This window comes from Manis javanica, chromosome 10 (genome assembly GCF_040802235.1).
Source record: "Manis javanica isolate MJ-LG chromosome 10, MJ_LKY, whole genome shotgun sequence".
NCBI lineage: Eukaryota > Metazoa > Chordata > Mammalia > Pholidota > Manidae > Manis > Manis javanica.
Window position 1 is genome coordinate 30,949,518 of NC_133165.1, and position 20,145 is coordinate 30,969,662.

At 49.2% G+C, this 20,145-nt stretch overlaps 1 long non-coding RNA gene across 1 annotated transcript in view; it reads right to left on the reverse strand.

Moving 5' to 3' along the window:
* Positions 1-18,742, reverse strand: part of LOC108404607 (uncharacterized) — a 29,641-nt gene extending 10,899 nt beyond the window's left edge. Inside the window, exon 1 of the long non-coding RNA XR_001854970.3 lies at positions 18,242-18,742. This is a non-coding gene — a long non-coding RNA (uncharacterized lncRNA). The remainder of the gene's footprint in view (positions 1-18,241) is intronic.
* Positions 18,743-20,145: the final 1,403 nt, after the last annotated feature.

A 20,145-nucleotide genomic window follows, 5' to 3' on the forward strand; every position in this document is an offset into this window, starting at 1 on the left:
CCTCCTACTCAGTGCCCAGAGGGACCCCTGCTGTGGATCTGAGCTTGTGCTCGAAGGCAGCACCATCCGTCAGAACATTCTGCAGTGACGGAGATGCTCTCTACCTGTGCCGTCCAAGGCAGTGGTCACTAGCCCCAGTGGCTGCCAAGCATTTGAAATGTGTCTGCATTTTTTATCTTATTTCATTTTAAATTAAACATTAAGTTAAAAGCAAATAGCCACATGTGGTGACCTTGGAGAGGCAGGTCCAAGGGGGCTTGTCTGTCCATCAGGCAGGCTGACGCTCCTGGAAAATGGTCCTGGCTAACGCTCCCCGAGGTCGTGACCCAGGGCTGGGCATTTGCTAGGTGTTCTCTGTGCATTAGCTCACTTCATGCCCTGATGACCCTGTGAGGCAAGTCCACCTATCTCCCGTTTTACAGATGATCAGCCTGGAGCCCAGGGAAGGTAAGTCAAGTTGCTCAGAAGAGATTCCAACCTTGGCAGTGCAGGAGGAAGCAGGCAGACCCTTCCCACTCCACAGCGGCCTGTGTGAGAGATGGGGCTCCACAGGACGCCTGATCTTGCTGTGTGCCTCCTGAGGAAGGTGCCACCACGCTGTCCAACACCACCAGGAGCAATGTCCTTCCTCCATCCCCGGTGCTCAGGAACATTGCTGTCCCTGCGCTGATTAACTGAAGCTTGAGAGTGCCCTCAGCACAGGGTGGTCAGCCTGAACTGGGGGACTTACTTTACTCCTCTCCTTTGAGCATCAAACAAAAGGAAACATGACAGCAGCAAAGATTTAGGTCCAACATGAAGGGTACTTCCCAGAGCACTGGAATGAGCTCCAAGGGAGACTTCGAGGCAGCCCAGATTTCCTTCTGGGATTGTTAGGTTATGGTTCTGTCCAGAGGCAAGGGGAGGACCCGGTGACCCCCGGTGGTCCCTTGGAGCCTGTAACTTTCTCTGTGAAAATTGCTATCCTTCCTTAAAATCACTCTATGTTACTTGCAGAAAGAAAATACAACATGGAGCAAGATTTAAAGAAATAAGTCTGGGACTGATGGGCACCTTCTCTCGGACTGATTCTCTTGGGATCCACCTCTCCTTTACTAAACCTTCGTTTCCAGTCCTCTTGTCAGGAAAAGTCTGTTCCTCCCTCCCATTCACATCTTTACCTTCCTCTCACTGGGACCAGCCTCTCTGAGGCTTTACACTGAAAAGTCTTTCCAGCAAACAGAGCTGTTTGGACTAATGGTCTCACCTTCCTAGATTGGCCAGAACATTCTCTGTCCCTGGGTTCTCTACTCCCCTCCCTGGAGGAAGTTGCTTGGGGCTTTCTTTCTAGATCAGATGCTCCATCCCCCAAACAATAAAATTTCCATCACCCTCATCCTGTCTTTCAACTTGCTGGGAGGATGTGGCGCATCACTGGGCACCCAACTATTCTACTCACTCTCCACCCACCCCAGGCAGCTGCTGGGTCACCAGAACACCAGCTCAGAAGCATCTTTAATTTTTCTTTTCAAGTCTTTCCTTATTTTTTAATCACTGCTACTTTTAGTACTCTATCAGGCTATCAATTGCTTCATCCTTAATCTTGCTAACTGGAGGAGAAAGAGAGATACATCATTCATTTGTAGCAGGCGCACACAGGTTCACACTGCATGCAGATGTGCAAAGTGGAACATCTTTATTCCTCTACAAATAATATCTATAAAATAATCTGATTTTCCCTCCAGGCTCCTACCCCGTGTGTAGCTCAAAGAGAGGAAGTAAAGAAAAGAAAGCAAAATTTAGTCCAATCCAGTAAACACTGTGTCCTTCCATAATCTAAATAGTCTCTTTAGTCTGCCCAGGGTTCCTCTGTCCTGGGGTGACCAACAGAACCCCAGCCCCTTCAAGATGGTGTCCAGGTCTGTGTGCACGGTGAGTGGGCCTATGACCTAGTGGCACTGGGAGGAATGGGCCTTGGTGTCTTGTCCTTGCGTGAACACGTGGCTGGTGTCTCTTGATCAGAACCAGCTACAAAATTCTCAGGGCTCAGTGCCAAAAATTACTACAGATCTCAACATGGGGACAGCAGAGCATCAAACCAAGCAGGGGCCCATCTGAGTACAGGCCCTGTGGACTGCCCATTGGTGTGCAGACCCGCCCCTTGTTCAGGCCTGTCACTGGATGCCGACTGTCAAGAGTCTGTTCTCCTGGGGCTTGGTCATAGCCACAGTTGAGTCTGACCTTTCTGGCCTCTGGGAGGGGTGCTGCACCCCATCCCCCACAAGGACACAGGAGGTCAGCCCTGCAGTCCTTGGATAGGAGTCCCGCATATTCCTGCCCTTAGGTTCCAACCCCAGGTTAAGCCAGAAGCCCACCCTCCTCATCCCCTCCCAGGAGCATGGGTGCTCCCAGTCCTGCCCACATCACAGGGAAACAAGGGCTCTTGGAGAACTGGACCCAGGGCTCTCCCCTTCCCTCCAGGTGGGGCAAGGCAGTCTTGGAGGCCACCTCTTCCTGCCCCAAAATCCTAAAAAGAAGTGAAATAGCAGCCCCTCGGTAACACATCACCCATGTGTACCTCCAGCTTAGGGAGAAGTACTTTCAACACAGGCTCAGCACCCCTGTCCCCATGTCCTTTCCTGCATAAGCCCCTTGACTCAGAGGGACAGAGTCCCTCTAATTCAGTCCACCAGGCCTCCTTCTGTATCTACTAAAGGGGGAGCTGAAATAACTTCAATAATCCTTACTTCTTTTGACCAAACCCAGTTTCCTAGTCTTTAAATCTTGCTGCAGACTTGAAAATCCTATTTTGTGCATAAAAAGTTCGTGTTAACTTTCTTCATCTTTGTGGGGCTGCTATAACAGCCTTAATCCCCTTAATTCCTGCCTCCCAGGAAACTGAAATGGCTTTGTGTTCACATCCTAGAGTCTTGAGCATTCAACAAACTAACTCACAAGGTCAAGTGTGGGAAGGAGAGGAGGCATGGCCCGTAGCTTATACATAGTAGGGAGACCTTCTCTACTTGCACATAGTAGGTCCCTGTTCTGAAGGCCAGAGGGTGGAAGAGTCAGAGGCTTCCCCTTTTCATGTTAAATTTGAAAAAGGAACAGGTGTAAATTTAGCAAAAGTGAGTGGAGATGAGCACGTGCAAGAAAAGAGAGGGGTGGGGGTGTGTGTGGTGTGGTGTGGTGTGGCAAGCCAAGGGCAGGTGGCCACCCTGCCTGAAAGGGACAGTCCTCAGCTCCAGCTACTTCCACCATGGTGGGAATATGAGCCCATTAATGTTTTTATGAATTTTTATGGTTTTACTATTGACAATTCATTCCAAAAATTTTTTTAAATGATAGAACTGTGTGGGTACATCATGTAGGAACTAAACAAAGTATGTTTTCTGCCTGAATCCAACCACTAAAAAACAGGAGGAAGACTGGATACCAGAAACTGGGGTATGGGATGAGGCTGGCTGTATTCCCACAACTGGCAAGCCATGACATGGTCTTAAGCAAGGCAGAGGCCCCATCAGATTTGTGTCTTGAAGAGACCCTCTGGTTGGGGCATGGAGCCCAGGCTGACAGAGAGAAAGTAGATGTGAAAAGACTGATTAGAAGGAGAGAGCTGATGATGGAGCAACAGAGAGCAAGGAGAGATACTTACAAGGTGACATCACTGGGACTTAGAGATAGACATTCATGCAATAAGTCAATGAATGTATTCTTTGGCACAAGCCAAAACTACGCATTAGAATCAACTCAGGAGCTGACGGGGATGTGGATTGGTGTAGATCTCATTCACTGTGGAGGGAAGGTACAATGGTCCACCCACCTAAGAGAACAGTCAGATGGTTTCTTTAAGAATTTAAACATACACCTACCATAGAACCCCTTTTTTCACTTCTAGTTGTTTTCCCCAAGAGAAATGAAATCATATGCCCACACAAGAACTCAAACACCTGTCCATAGCAGCTTGATTTACAGCAGCCAAAAACTGAAAACAATAGAAATGTCCGCCAGTGGGTGAGTGGATAAAGAAATTGTGGTATATCCATACAATGGAATGCTACTCAGCAAACTACTGGTACATAACAATGTGAATGAGTCTTAAATCATTATGCAGAGTGAAAGAAGGAAGGCAAAAAAAAAAGAAAAGAATATGTACAGTATGACTTCATTTATGTAAAATTCTAGAAAATGCAAACTAATCAGAAGACCAATCCACAGTTGCCTAGGGAGGGGAGAGGGAGGATGAATTTCAAAGGAGCATGAGCAAAAGAGCAGGGGTGGAAATTTTTATCTTGAGTGTAGTGATGGTTCCATATATAAATATAAACTGATCAAATTGCACAGTTTAAATATGTACAGTTTAACATACTTCAATTATACCTGAATAAAACTGGGGGGTAAAAATCAACTCAAGGAACTAGAATAAAACATTCTGAGGGGTGCCCCGCCTCTGCACTGGCCCTGCATTTCCACATCTTTTAATCTAACTTCTAATTTTAGATAGAAAAGAATAGGGGTTGGGGGGAGACACCAAAGTGAGACACTGCTTTAGGAAGGTGTTGAAATATATTAAACACTGAGATGTTACTGTAATAAATTAAATGAATAATTTCAGATCTGTCTTGTCAAATATCAAGAGAAAATTAAAATTAACAAGTACAGAGAAAACTAATGTTGACTTAATCATGTTAATGAATATATCCTATTATATTCTAATGAGTGGCTTTTTAAATTTGATCTTATTTTTGTAACAGAAGCTTTTATTTCCAAGTCTTCTTAGACTTTCCTATTACATATTGTTAAAGTACAATTGAAGAGAATAAATCCATTTTAAAGAAATTATATTAAATGATCCCATGGGACACAGACTTGAAAGTTAGTCAGTCCTTAGGTTCAGTTCTGTGTCTTGTTTATTTTGAGGCCTTAGATAAGTCACTGTGCCTGTCAGAGCTTCAGTTTCTGCCTTTGTACATGGAGTTAATGATCCCTTGCCTCCAGATAGCCCAACACATTGCATATACTACAGACTGAACATGGATTTCCTCCCTACACATGGTAGCTGATAATTATTAGATATACTCACTTAATCCTAAAACTGCTATCTCCCAAAATAATATTTGAAAGGGGAAAACTGTAATGTGCTTTCCCTTCACTCGAGTCTAAACATTGATCATACAATGAACTGGACACTTCAGGGTACATCATAAAACATTCTCAAAATAATCCCACTTTTCATTCATTCCTCACCTGCCAGGCAGCTGCACCACAGCTTTATAAAATACGAAGCAAGTCCTGTTTTATAACCAGGCATTCATCTTAGACTCCTTGGCATGCGAGTACCTCCAAGTTATTTTAGTATTTCCAAAAAACTGTAACTTAGCCTTTTTATATACCAGCTGTTGTCATAAGAGTGATCACATATAAAGCATGTCAACCAAATAGGAGAAAAGCATCCATCTAGTTTAGGATTTACTTGAGATGCCGCTGGCTCTCTGGTCAGCTGACAGCTCTGATAGGGTATTGAATATGACATTTCTTTCTTTTTTTTTTGTTACAGTATCACTGGTACACACTCTTTGAAGGTTTCACATGAAAAACATTGTGGTTACTACATGAGTCCTCCCCCATACCCCATTGCAGTCACTGTCCATCAGTGTAATCATATGCCAGAGTCACTACTTGTCTTCTCTGAGCTATACTGTCTTCCCTGTGATCCCCCACACCATGTGTACTAATCACAATACCCCTCATTCCCCTTCTCCCTCCCTCCCCACCTACCTTCCCCCACCCCTCCCCTTTGGTAACCACTAGTCCCTTCTTGGAGTCTGTGAGTCTGCTGCTGTTTTGTTCCTTCAGTTTTGCTTCAGTGTTATACTCCACAAATGTGTGAAATCATTTGGTACTTGTCTTTCTCCACCTGGCTTATTTCACTGAGCATAATACCCTCTAGCTCCCTCCATGTTGTTGCAAATGGCAGGACTTGTTTTCCTCTTATGGCTAAATAGTATTCCATTGTGTATATGTAGCACATCTTCTTTATCCATTCATCTACTGATGACGCTTAGGTTGCTTCCATATCTTGGTGAACATGACATTTCAAATAAAGGAAATATGGAGAGTGTAGAAGGTCTCCCTGCCTTGGTCAGTTCAGCCAGCAGGTCCACCCAAAACTCCTCTCAGCAGATGGGGACCTGGTGGACCCCCTACCCAGGCCTGCAGCTGCTCCTGGGCACAGCCAAGGTGCCAAGCATAGGCCAGATGTCTGAGCTGCACTGGTCTCAGCCACCCTTCCCTCTGTGTCTCCCACTTCCTGAGGTTCCAATCCAGGACCCCAACCACTGTTTAACCTCAAGTCCTCCTCCCCCTTCCCTATTTCCTCTCCTTGTTCCAGCAAGTTGAACCTAGTTCCAACTTGACTCCCTACGCCTCAATTTCTGTCTTTAAAATGGGAATAGAAAAGGTGCCAGTGTGGGTTTTTTGCTTCTTGTTCTTTAGTAAGGATCAAATCAGAAGATGGGAATGAACACAGTAAATTACCCAGAGGCAGGCCTTACTGTTGTTCTCCTTCCCCCTTGGCATCTGGAATGCACACTCCCTCTGTGCCCCAGCCCTCGCGGAGCCTATGAATAGGGTTTGGCGACCGCATCCCAGCAGAAGTGCGCCTCCAGGAGCCAGCTTAGCCCATGACCCCACAGAAATCACTCGCAGCAGCTTCAGCCGCACATACACTCCCTGGAAGGATGGCCCGAATACCCCAAAAGTTCTGAAAAGTAATTTTAGTCTCATTAATTTTTGGAGCAAACAAGTGCAGAGGCAGAGGGGAGATGATGTCCTGAATTAAAGGGCAAGGCAGAGGGGACCTGAGGTAGCTGGAGGGTGGGGTACAGCAACCCAACTGCCACATGGACGCAGGCCACCAAGTGGAGCACTGGGGGATGGGCATGTGGGCACACCAGGGCAGGCGGCAGGCTTGGGCCCACTGCAGGAGAATAGAGGGAGATTGGGGTAGGTCCAGGAAGGGCAGGAGGGGGCCACCCTGAGGGCAGTTGGGGGATGCCCAGCAGCACCTGCATCTTCCAGGATGACTGACAAGTTATCTAGAGAAAGAAACAAGGGGGAGAACATGCCAGATGGAGAGAGCAGCATATCCAAGTGTTATGGGCTGAATGTGCTCCCCAAATTTCATATGTTGAGGTCCCAACACCCAGTAGGCCAGAATGTGACCATATTTGGAAACAGGGTCCTTGCAGAGGCAATTAGTTGATGAGGTTATTGGTGTGGGTCCTAATCCAGTGTGACCTGTGTCTCTGTTCTGAGAAAATGCGGACACAATGATACTCATGCCAGGAGAACACCACGTCGGGGCAGAGAAGACAGCCATCCACGAGCCAGGAGAGAAGCTGGAAACAGACCCTCCCTCCCAGCCTCAGAAAGCACCAATCTCGCCCACACCTTAATCTTGGACTTCTGGCCTCCAGACTGTCAGAAATGAGACCACAAATGTCTGCTGTTCAAGCCGCCCGGTCTGAGTGGCCCTCTGTTACCACAGCCCTATCAAATGAGTAGACCGAGTCATGGGCCTGAGTGCATGGTGTCAGGCAGGCAATTCGCAGCCAGGTAGGAAGCGGCAACGGTGGAAGGGGTGCCTCATTCAGGAGTTTGGGGATCATCTTTGGCCAGGGAGAGGCATGGAGGCCCTCGAGCCAGGAGAGAAGGTGGTCAGTTTGGGCTTGGTAAAACCCACTCTGGTTACAGAGTGGAGGAGGCAAAAGATGGAGTTCAAGGGCAAGGGGGTGGAGGGGAGGGCACAGCTCCAGGAGTTCCTACGTGTCCTCATGAGCAGGACCCCACAGGAGCCAGCAGGTAGGTTGGGGGCTATCAGTTTGCTCCATCTGCCATAACAATTACGGCAGCCCAGGCAGTTTAAATGACATTTACTCTCTCGCAGTTCTGGAGGCTAGAAGACCGAGACAAAGGTGTTGGTGGGACGCGGTCCTTCTGGGGCCCCTCTCCTCAGCGTGCAGATGGCCGCCTTCTCCCTGCTTCCTCATGGTCTTCCTTCTGTGTGTGTCTGTGTCCTAATCTCTTCATATAAGGACTCCAGTCATATAGGGTTCTGGCCCACCCTAATGACCTCATCTTAAGTTTTTTTTCAATTCAGACCCACATTTATTGAGCCCATATTAAATGGGATATGGTCAAGAAATGGACCCCTCCCGCTCTCTGTACAGTTCCTGCTGTTTCTCCCCGGCTGGGTACATTCACAAGACTTCTGCAACTACACATTTCCTTCAATGGTGTCTTCTGTGCAGAAGCTAGGAATCCTCTCAGCAAGTGGTAGATAGCAGACTAATGGTCACAGCCAATGGAGAATTTGCTCCACTGGAAGCATGCAAGGAGACCCATGTGTAGCTTTCTGTGGGTGCTGGGCTGGGCTAGGCTGGTGCTCCGGTCATGGGCGCTTCTGAATAAATCACATTGACATCTGCATGATCTTAACTCACAAAATGCACAAATTGTGGATGGAATGGAATCACTGTGGCCCCAGTGGTTTCTTCCACAAAGCTGGGAGCTTTGGCTTCACACCAGTAGAGAATTCAAAAGCCTGTGTGCATTCTCCAAACACTCATCAGTGGGGACTCCACAAGTTGTGTGAGGACAGTCATAGCCGGGACGAATAGGGCAGAGATGGCAGGGCCTTCCCAAGCAAGCCTGGTGCCTTGGGAAGCACAGAAAGCTCTGGAAGTTAGGCAGGCTGGAGCATGCTGGAGGGAGAGCTCTGTTGGGCTTTTACAGGACCCTCACTCAGCTCCACATCCTCCCAGGTGGCATTCCCAGCTGGCTGTCCACCTCATTTTAATCACCTCTGTAAAGACTCTGTCTCCAAATACAGTCACATTGTGAGGTCTTGGGGCTTAGGACTCTAACACGTGAATTTTGGGGAGACACAATTCAGCTCATCACAAAAGGGATACCACGTTTCTGTGGCAGTTTGCACTCAAAGCCTACAGCTTGCTGTGATACACCACAGAGAACAGGCCAGCTGCTCCCCTACACTGGCCCTCACAGGGTGACCATTTTCCTTGGAAATTCGTTACTGTCTGGTTTCTGCCCTCCACAGCATGCTCAGAAATCTCCTTTTCATTTACTCCAGTGATATTTACTGAGCTGGCTCTGCACCAGACATTGGTTCTGTGGGCACAGTGAAATGGCTCCATCTCTCTTGAGGGTAAGCTGGCATGAACCACATTCAAAGAAAGTGATAAATGAAAAGCACTTTGCCAAGCTAGTGAATTGCCGTGTGAGATCCAGCCACCAGGTGTGCAGGTTGACAGACGGTGTCCTCCCTCCCTCTGGGAGCCTCCAAGGAAAGCCAATGACCCCTGGGCAGTCACTTTGGGTAGACAGTCCATCTCGCAGACTAATTGCGCTTGCTTATCAGGCAGGCAGACCGCCTGGAGAATGACTGATTCCTCAGATTAACCCGATTAGCCTGGAATCAGAACAGGAAGGGTGAGGTGAACTCAGGTGGAGGCTCAGGGCCTAGGCAGCCTGAGGCTCCCTCTCCCACACCAGGGATGAGCCCTGGCAAGACAACCTGGATACCTTATCCAAGGGGCTTCCTGCCCAGCCCTAGCTGGACGACTCTGCCCACAACTGTCTCCAGGAGCTGGCTTACCAGCCCCCTTCTCTCTCTCTGATCCATCTCTGAGCAGCATTTGATTCATCAACTGAAATTGTAATCCCATGCCAGGCTGCCTCCAGACAACTGCCCCCAAATCCTGGGGCATAGGAGTTCTGGGTCTTTCCAAATCTTCCAGCCTCTTACTTACTCACAGACCCTGGATCCCACCAGAGGCAAATCCCAGCCAAGGCAGAGATGTGACTTCTCTGAGCAGCCTCATTTCCAGAGGCAGATTTTCAGTAAAGCTAAGGAAATCCCAGTGTCAGGACCCCTCATTTTCTTGGACCCCTGCAAGAGCTGGAAGGTGCTGGGAGTCATAGAATGTTCTGGTTGGGAAGAGAAGCCAGTGTGGAATCAGCAAACATGTCTAGTAAATTGCTTAAAGAGATTGCAGAAGAAAGGGATCTCCATGCCCAGGGCTCCAGTAATTTGGGATGGTTTCCTTTCTCATTCTAAACAAATACTTGCTTTCATTCCTCAGTTTTTATTGTATTTATATATTCCTTGAACCAAAGGGAATCCCTCAAATTATCTGAGCTTCAGATTCACAAACCCTGGATCTACTCCTACTGGTTTACCTTGAGTCCTCATTCCTGTGCGATGCTGAAGGTGGTGGGCATATCCCTCTAAGGCAGGCGGCTCCATGGCTTCTGGACTCACAGCGATGCAACCCGGGAGATGGGTTGGAATGATGAGCCAGAGAAAGAATGTGGAAGTTTGCAGTGTCTGAGCCTTCAGTGTGATGGCATATTGGATCTGTGCACCCTGCAGTGAAGAGCACCCTGGGCCACCACACGGAGACCACCACTGTTGGGAATGCTCTCTTGGCTGATCTAGCCATATTTTTCCTTTATTTCATTGAAGGGAGAGACTTTTGTCTTTTAATAGCACGACTTTGTGTTCCTTTCCATTTTTAAACTTGAAAAAATACTTGGAAAATTGCGTTAGAAGTTAAATCACGAATTTTTGTGCCTCCCCCTCAAAATCAAAATAATGTATTTTTGCAAATGACAGAAACATCAGACATCTTCCCTCAGTCATCTGTCTGTCTGACTGACACATTTTTAGGGACGGGCAATTGTAGTGCTTAATTTATGTCTCTGTGTGTTTAAAGGAGCTTTGCACAGTCATTTGGACCTGGGAGTTGCTCTGTGTCTCTGCATCTCTCATTAGTCTGGTTGGTTGTCATCTCCTCACCGATGGAAAGATCCCCCCAACAGCTGCGCTTTGTTTTGTATCTGTTCGTTCCCTCCCCACCCCATCCCCATGTCAGCCAGGCTCCATCTGGGAGTTCTTCAGGTGCAAACCCTCCATTCATTCAGGATAAAATCCATCCTGGACTGATGTGTTGGGGTTGGGCAGTGGCCAGGGCCCTGTTGCCCAGTGAACTGGTGGCAGGGCTCTAGACCCTGCACGTTTCACCTCCACCAGCCAACATCTATCTCCCCCTTACAGGGGCTGCTTCCTCCCCCTCCCTGCTCCCATTCACGGCTGGAGTCCCTGACCCTTTGCCTCACACAGTGGACACTGCCTACCCCTGCCTTTGCAAGAGCTGCTACCCCTGTGAGCAGCAATCACAGGAACTAATGCATGATTCATGCGAGGTTCTTGGCCTGGGAGTGAGCACCAAGGGAGAGGATCATGAGGCCCACAGAAGCACTTTGTTTCAGGGAATGTTCTTTCATTGATGCACATCTGTGCTGCCTGGAAGTGCATTAAAGAGAATCAAATGTGCTGCTACTTCTAAAATAGCTTTTGAATGTGCAAAGTGCCCGGGGAGGACAGGGAATGGCACAGAGCTGACAAGGCATGAGGCTGCTAGGGCTTTATTCTGGCTTTGTCCTTGAAGCACAAAGCACAATGTGCCCTGTAGGGACCCTCCTGGGCACCTGGGGAAGAAAGGGGCCTGCCTAGCAAAGATGGGGCCACTGAGACCGCTGACTCCCAGCACTCCACTTACTCACCGAGCTCCGTTCTTCCGGCTCTGTGGCTCTTTCAGAAACAGGAACAGCTTTGTCATCCTGGCCTAACAAGGAGACCCCCTTCCCCACCTCAGCCTTCACCAGAGGCCCAGATTCAAGTAAATCAACCAAGTGGCCTGACATCCTGGCTTTTCCCAGCTCTACCACACATCTCATGGCTTTGGACAAGTCGCCAAGCCTAGGGATCAGAAAAAGTGCATCTCCTGACTTGAAATCCCCCAGGTGGTATCCCACCAATTTCTGCTCTCCTTGTCTCTGTGCAGTGGGGTATTCAGAGGGACCACTTGCCTTAGACACAAGACCTATGGAGCTCCTGGCCAAGGAGCACTGAGTCAAGAAGGTGCGCGAAGGCTGGGGCTCAGGCCCAAAGCACTTGCATCGGTTGTGACTTCCAGGGGTAAGTGACTGAAATCCCAACAAAAGTTGGCCAGGAGCTGGGGGATGGGATGGAAGACAGTATTTTGTGGATAAAGTGAAGGTTCCTGTGGCCAGGATTTTCACCTAGCCCTGGTTGGATAGCTCACTACACACGTGTGGGCAATGCGTCATTATTGCCCAGTGCTCTGGGTGACACGGTGGCACAGCTGCAAGGCTGCAGGAGAGCAGAGCAGAGGCTGGAGTGGTGGCAGTGCCAAGGACAGCTGTGCGGGCAGAGAGGCCCAGAGGACTGGGACAGCTGCAGGGGTAGAGAGGCCCAGAGGCAGATCTCCTTGTCTGGCTTGCTGCATGCAGACTCATTCTACATGGATGGGATCTACTAGTGATTGACCTGCCACCGTGGGAATAAAGTTGGGTATAAACCCTTTCACCCCAAGAATGTTCTACTGTCATTTCTTTGATCTCATTGAATCCCTAGTGAACTTGTCAGGGGCTGAAACCCATTGGCAAGACAGTTTAAAGGAGACAGAGTTTCAGTTTGGGAAGATGACGTTCTAGAGAGAGGTGGTGATGGTGGTGCACAAGAATGTACGTACACTTTAACACTGTTGAACTGTACGCTTAAAAATGGTTAAGATCGTGTGTATAAATGAGAGTTCCTGTGGCCAGGATTCTCACCTGGCCTGGTTGACTAGCTCACTGCACACCTGTGGGCAATACATGGCTGTTGACTCTATATAAAGAGCTCCGCCCAGTGCTCTGGGCACCACACGGTGGCAGGGCTGCAATGCTACAGGAGAGCAAAGCGGAGGCTGGAGTGGTGGCAGTGCCAAGAACAGAGGCCCAGAAGATGGCTGTGCAGGACGACTGTGCAGAGAGGCCCAGAGGATGGCTATGCAGGATGGCTGTGCAGGCAGAGAGGCCCAGAGGATGGCTGTGCAGGATGGCTGTGCAGAGAAGCCCAGAGGACAGCTGTGCGGACAGAGGGGCCCAGAGGCAGAGACCAGCTTGCTGCATGCAGACTTGCTCTGAGTGAATGGGATTCTAGTGACTGACCTGCCACCTGGAAATAAAGTTGGGTATGACCCTTTCACCCCAAGAACGTTTTGCTGTCAATTTCTTTGGTCACATTGAATGCATAACGGACTTGCCCAGGGCTGAAACCCATTGGCAAGACAGATGGTAACTTTTAAGTAATGTGTATTTATTGTAAGTTTTTTAAAAGATGAGGGGCTGGATGGAAGGAGAAGCCAGGGCCTGTCCCTTCTCTCTGGGTGGAGCTCCAGCAGGACTCCTTCCTCTCCGTGGTCTGGCACCTGCTGCAAAGCCCATCCCTTCAAGGTCCCTGCCCTGGCGATCAGCCATGGCCACGGCACCACCTGCCACCAAAGGCCCCAGATCCTGATCTCCAATAAAGCCACTTCCTCTCTTGGTCTCGCCAGTCCTAGGAGTGTTCACAGCTTCCTGCATTGCTAATTGGCACAGGCCATGCTGCTCATGCTGTTTGACAAAGTCCAGGCAAGAGGAGGAATCCTGAAAGCCAGGAAACCTCATAGCTGGCCCCTGCTAGTTCCTGTACTTATTTTTGCAGTTATGCTGTTGGTAATTGGACTCATATATTGGAACTCATGTGTATCTAAAACGAATTCATCTCTATTAATCAACATCACCTGAACCTTTGATGGGAACTGGAATCCAAACAGTAGTTCCGTGAATACGAGCAGTGGTCCGGGACCAACCGTCCCCGGCATGCTGCCACAAGCAGTTAACTCAGAACAAACCAAGCTGTTTCAAGAATTAGATCCAGCCTGTCCCCCATTCTGAAACAACACAAATATGACGAACAAGGAATTTTTTTACAGAATTGGCTAAGAAGGAGGCATGGGAGCCAGGCCCGTGGAAAAGCCCAGGAGTTTCTATGATATAGCAAAGTGAAACCGAAAAACACCTAATAATCTCTACTGCCCAAGGACCTCCCCGTGTTGATTGTCAAAGTAGTACGCACAGACTCTGTGTCACTGTATGAAAGGATAAAGAGAAGTAATAAACCATACTGCTTACGAACTAGAGAAGAAAGATGCAAAGATCTAAAAATACAGAATGATTATTATGACAGAATAAAATGTTTATATTGTATACAAAAATTGTGAGGACATAGACCTTAAGATCGGATGGGGATGGGTAACATTTGGATGTAAACAGAAACTTCAGAGCATGCAAATGGAAGTTTAATAGTTTTAACCATATAATCATACAGCTTGAACTTTATATATGCATTAAACTCTATATAACCTCACACACTTAAAAGTAGAATCATAGCCCACACAGTGCCACACACCATTTTCCTGCCTAGCACCTAGCAGGTAACCTACATCTTTTGCCAAAAAGTTAAACATTAAATGTTACAAGGAAGCTGTTCAAGGAAGTGATAACATCTGTAATGAGCCAGAATCATGCAAAAACTGACAGGAAAAAACATTGTATCATCCTTGAGCAAAGAAAATGTTTAACATTATGTAAAGACCTAAAAGATATAAAAATAAAGACCCTGCCACTTGATGTCAGGAGACGCTTCAACCCTGATGTGGTGTCTCGTCTCCTCATTTGCCGCCGCTGTCCTTTCCTTCGTGACCCATACCTCAGCTGGAGCTGGACTCCAGCAGCTAATTTCTGAGTTGCCTCATTTTATCGTTTTGGCTTCTCTGCTCTCTAATCACCTGGGTAACCAACAAAAGCTCTCTGTTCAAACACCCAGAGTGGTTTCTCTTTTCCTAACTGGGATTGTCTGTAACACACCCTAGGGAATGTCTCTCCTGTGGCCAGGGCTGCCCCCAGAAGGAGCCTCCAGGTGTCCGCGCCTGGGAGAGCCCCCTGGGGGCCAAGCAGAAGTTAGGATGTTTGGCTGCCTTTGGAGCAACCTGTTGAACCATGGCCCAAACCCGAAATGGCCAGGCTGGAGGCTCAGCTTCCCCGGCAGGTGGGAGAAATCAGAGACTCCACAAGCACCCTTCAGTTAGTGGTTCTGTAAGTAGCTGCAGCATTTCATTATTTATACCTGCTTGCAGTAGGGGCTCCTCAAACCTCTCTGTGCTGGGCCCCCATCCAGCCCTGTTGTGACCTGGGCTGGCCTTGGGGACTCCCTGGGAGGTTGTCCCATAACCCCTTAAATCCTGCTACTTTTCCTCAGATTGGCCCCTGGTTCAAGATCTGGAATCCTGAACTCATCTCCCTCCTGCTTCCAGGACCACCCACAGTCACCCTGGGGACAGCCCTCTTGCAAAGCCAGGAGAGAGAGAAGAAAGCCTGCTCATTCCACTGGTGGGCCAAGCACCCCCCAAATCCTGATACTTCTTATGGAGAGCCCCCAGCCTGCCTGCCAGAGACAAGCCCACAGCAGGGAGAGGCCCACTGGACTGAAGGCACAGACATGGAGAGCAAAGGGGAGAAGAGAGTCCTCTCAGAACCAGCATCAGCACCCCCTCCTCATGCAAGAGGAATGAGGGACAAAGAGGTGGGGTGCAGTCCAAGGTAACACAGACAGGTGAGAGGGCCAGGTGGACCAGGACCTCCAGCACACATGTGCTGGATTAAGGTAGAGGGGAGCTGATGTCAAAGTTTGCCCTCTCTGGGTCTGTCCGGCAGACCTGAGAAGAGCCAACCACCCTCATGTAGGGGTCCATCACTGTCCTCCCTCACCTGGGGCACCCACCACATTGGCCCAGGCCTTGGGCTCCCGCCTCACCCCCAACCCTGGCTGCCCTCTCCTGGGGGCACCTGGCCTCTCATCCTGGACCCCTTTCCACATTTTGGCCTGTCTGGCCCTGCTCTGTTCCCCTCTGGCATCAGCCAGCTTCTGAGTTGCAAGCAACAGAAATGGGCAGGGTAATTTGATCAGAGAAGGAATTCATAGAAAAGGTATTGGGGGGCTCACAGACTTACAGGCAGGCTGAAAACCAGACCCCCAAAACAGGCAGAAAACAGGGCAACTGGGGCAGCAGCCCAGACCATGGTCAAGGAAGATGTGGCTGTCCCTGGGGACCCAGAGTCCATGTGACCACTGGCACCATCCATCCCCACCACCTCTACCCCTGCCACCCGGTAATCCACCCCCAAGTCACTGCACTTCTCCCCATGGCTCAGAAATGCAGGGGTATCTCGATCACCACTGTGCATCAGGGCCTTCTCAGGAAAAAGGTGGTCATCGCTGATGTCCCCATCCAGTCCCCGGCCTAGCACCCGTGGCTGCAGAAGGGCAGTTGGTGCCTTGGAAACACACTTTACCCTGTCCCTCCACCATCCGCACTGCTTGGCACTGGGTGGGCTCAGCCTCCAGGAGGCCTCCAGGTGTTTAGTGGAGGCAGATCAGAGCCAAGAAAGGGGCCACTCCAGCACCACCTGTGTTGGGGCTGAGTCCCTGGGGGCCACAGGCCCTCCCCACCCCGGCAGACCCAAACTCTGTGTCTGTCCTCTTGCCCTGTCCCTTGCTGTCCTCAAGGGAAGCCCACCACTGAGAAGGAAGCTGAGCTCCCCTCCTCTACTCCCAGCTTGGCCCATAAAATAGAATTTCTCCTCACTTCTGCCTCCAAAGAGTCACTGTGGGGCAGCACCCACCCAGTTCTTCCCCCGTCATTCCCTTCAAGGCAGGCCAGTAACCACTGTGATTGGCACACTGGTGCTACCATGAGCCACAGACAGCCTCTGCCACCAGACAGGGGCCGCAGGCTGGGGAAGAAGGGACAGTCCCTCCAGCCCCCTCCTTCTTCTTCCAGCCCATGGTCATGGGCAGCAGGACTTGGCCCTCACTCCGGCCCCAGCACATGTCTGTGGTGCAGACCAGACTCCTGGCCAGAGTCCAGATCTGGGAAAAGTTAGGCAAAGAGAAGGGAACCAGGTCTGGTTTCGGAACTTTTAAGGGCCTAACTCCCCTCTCCAGGATCAAACTGTGCTTTTATTCTTTGAACAAAAGAATTACAAGTTTCCTGGAGACAGAAACCATATGCCCCTTGAAATGCAAAGCCCTAAGCTTGCTTCCCTGTGGAAAGCATTGTTCCCTGCATGGGTCTCTGGTGCCGTCCTGGCCTCACTGGTGTTTGGGTGGGGTGGACAGACAAAGTGGGGTTGCCAGGGATCACATCCAGTCCTCTGATCCAGCCCCCATGAGCATCCTGGTCTCTTCTTAGAAGCTTCCCTGGGGTAGAAAAAGCAGTAAAGAACAGTTTGTCTTCTCATCCCTGGATTTCACCCATCTAGACCTTGCTCTGTCTCTTTAAAGCCTAAGTAAAGGATTAGTCCTCTTCCTGAAGAGCTGAGGACAAGTGGAAAGACAAAGGATCTCCAAGAACATGGTGATGTCAGCAGTAATGGAGGCAGTGCTTGGGGCCTACTGTGCTTAGGGACAGCCGTCGGAATTCTAAACATTCTTTCTTTCCATTGAGATAGCCTCACCCCTCCCACAGCTCTGCTGCATGACATGCTGTGGGCCTCTTCTGGACCCTTAGGTCTGTTTACTAATCGATTGACATTTAGAGGGTGTAATGGGTTGAATAGTGTCCCCCAAAACTCATGTGACCTTATTCAGAAATAGGGTCTTTGCTGATGTCATTATTAAGGTAGAGCTGGAATCCAACTGAGCTATGGTAGGCCCTAACCCAGTGAAAGTTTCCATGAAAGAGACAGCAAAATGAGGTGGGACAGGGGCATGGGACAAGCATCAGGATTAATTTTGCCTGCCTGTGATGAGAAATGCCAAGATATAAATAGTATAGTAAGAACAGGAGGGACTCCATGCTAAGGCAAAGATTCCATTTTTAAACCCAGGGAGTTAGGAGGTAACATTCCTAACATTTTATGGTAATTAGCTGACAACAGACCCTATCTTAAGGCAGAGCAAGTAATCCCACTGCTTGAGGGTAACCACTATATTGGAGAAGAACAACATCAAGAAATTCCTTGTGTTAAGTTTATCTCACAGAATATCTAGAGAACAGACTATGGATGGTGATACAATGTCTCTCACTGGAGATAGCATCAGGACACCACGTGTCAAGTCTAAACACACACACACACACACACACACACACACACACACTGCCCCTGGCCCTTCACCCCATTATTGAAAGTCTTAAAAGATAGGATCTAAGCCTCTGAGTGCACCTCCTCTCTGAGGTCGCCCACATTCCCATCTGAGTGTATACTGTCTTATATCAAATAAACTTACCTGTTGCATAAGCCATTGATTGCACTTGTCTCTGAGCTCTTTTTGATGATAAAGACAAGAACTCTCCAACCTCCACTTCCAGTGGTTAGCATCTTCATTACTTCACTATTTCATTCCATTTTCTAGACATAAGCACAAATCTTCACTCCCTGCTCTACTTCAGACAAGCAGGGAGGGGCTGCTGAGAGCTCTGATTTGGGCTTGCAAGTTCCTGTAGCCTGGGTGACCCGGACAGGACGGCTTGCTCTTTAGTAGCCTGCTTGAAAATCTTTTTTCTTTGCCCCTGGGAAGTTTTCAGAACATAATCTCATTCCATCCAGTGCTCTGTGGCTCCCCAAATCCTGGGGTGGTAGGGACTTAGTTCCACACCATGCAGATTCAAGCAGACGCTGGACACCAGGTGACCCTGGCTTCAGGAGTCGGCAAGGGACCCGCCCTGTGTGGATGAGCTCTCCTTTCCTCCCTGTTCTTCCTTGCTCTCTGCTGCCTGCACAGCTATTGCCATTACTGCCACTCTCGCTTTAATAAATTCCTTCCTTACCTAAACTTGTCTGACCTGTTCCAGAATTCTTTCTCAATCAGTCACAAAACCCTCCCCACCCAGGTTGAGGTTTCACCTAGTGGGCAGAGAGAGACCTCCCTAGACGTGGCTGCCTGAAAACAAAAGGACGCAGAGTCACAGGGAAGAAGGCTGCGTGAAGACAGGGGCAGAGCTTGGAATGCAGTGTCTCCAGCAGCAAGGAGCCAGCAGCTGGAAGGAGCAAGTGAGCAAGAATCCTCTTCAGAGGGAGGACTGTGGCCCGGCTGACAACTTGGTATTGGACTTCTGGCCTGTAGAACAGGGAGAGGGTAAGCTTGTTTTGACCCACCCTGTTTGTGGTGCTAATACAGAAAGTAAACCAAGTGAGGCCCTGATGCCCACCCTGCTCAGCCCAGCCAAAGGGACTAAACTGCACTGCATGAAGCCCGGGCTGCCTGCATGCTCACAGCTGTGCCACCCTGGGCCCAGGCTTCTGCTGTACCCACAGTGTTGAAAGAGTCCACTTGTGAAGGGGACATCCCTTCCAGCCTGCTCCTGATTTGGGCATGCCCCTGTTTCTGCCCTGCATCCCTTCCAACATGCAGCCCTGTAGTTAGGCCTTCTCTTGAGAATGAGCCCCTCCTGGGGGATAGTGAATCAGAATCTCCACCTCACACACACACACACACACACCGATTCACACACACACATATATAAATACACAGACACACACATTCATACATTACACATATTCACTCACAGTCATATACAGTCGGACACACGCACACTAATACACAAATTCACACACATACAGTCATATGCACCCATTCAAACACACATGTACTCAGACTCACAAAACACAAGTACATACTTACTCATCCACAGGTACACACTCACACTTGCACATACCCGTCCACACCAGCAGAGACACACATTCACACCTGCACACACAATTCTTATAAGCACCTGGCCCACCATGTCTAAGTCTCCAAACTTTGCTCAACTTCTCCCAGTGGGGATCCATAGTGACCCATCTTCCCCATGTATTTAGATGCCCCACCAGATACTTCTCTGCAGCCAAACAGCCCCAAATGGGGGATCTTCAGACTCTCATTGCCCAGTGCGTCTCTGCATTGTGCCACCTGCCCCCATGAGGACTCAGGACATCCCCAAGCCCTTCCTCCAGCTCTTCGTGGACTAAGGCCCTGGCACTGTTCAAATCCCTGAACTCATCATCCACTGTTTCCCCACAGCAAACCCACTGCACCTGGCCTGTCCCAAGAGACCCTAAGGAGGGAACTAGGATGTCTGCCACCAGCATCCTTTCTCTATCCAGAAACAACTCCAAGTTCTCCACAAACAGAATACTTCTTAAAGCAAGGCT